Source organism: Panthera onca, chromosome C2, assembly GCF_046562875.1.
Source record: "Panthera onca isolate mPanOnc1 chromosome C2, mPanOnc1 haplotype 2, whole genome shotgun sequence".
NCBI lineage: Eukaryota > Metazoa > Chordata > Mammalia > Carnivora > Felidae > Panthera > Panthera onca.
This window is the reverse complement of record NC_138347.1, coordinates 10,303,853-10,306,943: the sequence shown is the minus strand read 5'-3', so window position 1 is coordinate 10,306,943 and position 3,091 is coordinate 10,303,853. Positions and strand designations below refer to the sequence as shown.

The 3,091-nt window shown below is 42.2% G+C and overlaps 1 non-coding gene across 1 annotated transcript; it reads right to left on the bottom strand.

The window, feature by feature from the left end:
* On the bottom strand, positions 1–73 carry TRNAK-CUU (transfer RNA lysine (anticodon CUU)). The gene has a single exon. It is a non-coding gene; the product is annotated as a tRNA-Lys (tRNA).
* Between the last annotated feature and the right edge of the window lie 3,018 nt (positions 74–3,091).

Genomic DNA, 3,091 nt, shown 5'->3' with positions numbered 1-3,091 from the left:
TGCCCAGCGTGGGGCTTGAACTCACGACCCCAAGATCAAGAGTCGCACGCTCTACCGACTGAGCCAGCCAGGCGCCCCTAAACTGTGCGTCTTTGACCCATGGATGCATCTATGTAATCCACACCCTTATCAAGATACAGTATATTTCCACCACTTCACAGAAGTCCTTAGAAAATTCACAGCCCACCCCACCCCCACGAGGAAACCGCTATTCTCCTTTTTCTTTCCCTATAGTTTTGACTGTTCTAGAACTTCATAGACATGGATCATACAGTACGTGTCTAGATTCTTTTGTTGAGTAGATCAGCTCTCCCCTCTTTATATTTGCTGAGTTATTGTTCCGTGTGAACATACCTCAATTTGTTTAGTTCTCCTACTGATGGACATTTGGGTCATTTCCAGTTTTGAGCTATTATAAACAATTCTGCTACAAATACATTTGCATAAGTGTTTTGTGGAATTTTTTTTTCTGTGGAATGTATTTCTCGTGGATAACTCAATCAGAGTGACATTTCTGGGGGACAGGGTAGGTGACTATCAAAAGGACTGACTACCCCGAATGTTTGCAAGGATGTGGAACACCCAGAACCGATGCATTGCTGGAGGAACATAAAATGGTACAATCTTCGGGAAAAGTTTGGACTTTCGTGTAATCACCTATGAAATACTTAGTGGCAAAATTGTGAAAAGAAGGAGTGTTTCTTTCTTTCTTTCTTTCTTTCTGACCCAGGAAAAGCTTTGGTGGAAAAATCCCAAAGGGGCATTAGAAAGAGAAGGTCAAGGGGCACCTGGGTCGCTCATTCGGTTGAGCGTCTGACTCTGGATTTCCGTTCAGATCACGATCTCGGGGTCGTGAGATCGAGCCCTGCGTCAGGATGCACGCTGAGTGTGGAGCCTGCTTGAGACTCTCTCACTCCCTCTGCCTCCCCAACCCTCTGCAAACTCAGGGTCTTTCTCTCAAAATAATAATAAAAAATAATAAAAATTAAAAAAACAAAAAGAGAAGGCCAGGGGGTGAGGGTGTAAGGAGAGACATCTGAAAACACCACCGCCATTTCATACCGTAGAGACTGAGTTCTGCACTCATTCAGCGCGTTTATTGAGAACATTCTGTGTATCAGGCTTCATTTTACATATACACACATTAACTCTTATTTGGTGGTAACTTTGTATTGCTATTTAACACAAAGCTGCCGATTAATAGGCTATCTGTGCTGTCTGTGGGAGCTGTTGTATAAATGATGAAGAAAGGGAAAGATGATTGCCTCTCAAACCTCATAGGGGAAGACTGAGCAGATTTTATGTTCATGCTCCCTCCCACAAATAGCGAACGACGTAAGCAAATTGTTCTTATTTGCCATATTCTAGTTCGGTCCCAAAATGCCAAAAGCATTTCTTTTAAGCAGTTCTGTAAAAATTATCAGAAGAGTAACGAAGATTACAGATGTGTGGAAAGAAATGGTTATCATTACCGAGCTCGAAATCAGAGTTATCTTGTCGGGTGATTGGACTGAACTATTGTCCAGAATATTCTCTAGGTTCTCCTGCGACTCCCTATCACGTGTCTCACTCCTGTAGATGTCTTTCTCCCTTGAGACTGGCAATGCCGTGGCTCGGGCAGCTTGTTCAAGGATAAGGAACAGAGCCACCACCAAAGGGTAGCTGACAAATAAAGTGAGGACATACCAATCTCTGTGGTTGTACGTGACCGAGATTTGGGTTGGTGGCCGTCATTGAGCCCCTACTGACTGATGTGCTGGCTCCAATCAAAACAACCCGACTCGTTGTTCTCTCTTTCTCTGACACTACTTATTACTTTTTTGATAGTTGGTTGATTTTTATAGGAAGAGTATATATTTCATGTACTAAACAGTTAAGGATTGCATCCAAAACAACCTCTGTTCCCTTACTAATTATTACGGATCTGCCGCACACGCATTTATCTAAATTTGCCAATTCTTTTACTTATTCACTTAACAGACGTTTCAAAAGTACCCAGTCCATGTTGCTTTCTGGGCTGGGTGCTGGGGGAAGCAGGTGGCAGTTTCCGGCATGGGCAAGACAGGGTTCCTGTTCTGGGGGTACTTACCAAAAGAGCGGAAAGTTTTGTTTTAAGGACACAGGGTTCTAGACATGTATTATGTGCTGTGCAGGGTAACATTGTGTTCTACTTCTAACACCTGCCTTCGACTTCAAGCTCTGGCCTCTACTTAGAGCATTTTATGAGTTGGTATTGACTTAGTGGTTACCCTAATTTGTAACCTTAAAAAAATTTTTTTTAATGTTTATTTATTTTCCAGAGAAAGAGACAGATGGCGAGGGGAGAAGGAGACACAGAATGTGAAGCAGGCTCCAGGCTCTGAGCTATCAGCACGGAGCCCGACGCGGGGCTCGAACTCACGAGCTGTAAGAGCATGAGCTGAGCTAAAGTTGGGTGCTCAACCGGCTGAGCCACCCTGGTGCCCCTAATTTGTAACCCTTATAAGGGTTAAAACCCAAATCACATCCTTTGCCGTTTAGCTTACCAGGCTAACCGCGTGAATTTAATTAAATTTATCTCTTGCCAAACGTCCCCTTTATTTCCTTAATAATATTAGTTACTCTTACTAACTTTTTTATACCTTAGTAGCTTTTCTCTTCTGGGCAGATATGTAAAATCTCTCTAGATTTTGACACCCTGTGATGTTGTTGGAGAGGTAGATAAGGGGTTTTCGGGTGTTTTCCTTCCCAAAAATATCTAGCTGGTGAACACTGCAAACGTATTTCTGATTTACATAGTGTCTGACCAGAACTTTCTACATGGGGGACTCAGTATTATTTTCCCCCCTTGTTATTCATTCGCACTTGGAATTTGACATGCACTTGGGTTCCGGAGTAGGGAAGTAAAATTCCTTAAACTTGAGCACATGATCCTGAGTACATCATTTATGTTATTAATCGACAAACGGCTTAACTCTGTTTGTAATAAGTTCTTAAATCTGATAATAGACCTATACTCCAAAACAAATTAGCCCAATGTTTCAGGTAGTTGTGGACAAATGAAGTTTTGCATCTCAACCAAACTAAGTAACTAGACTATAAAGACATAAAA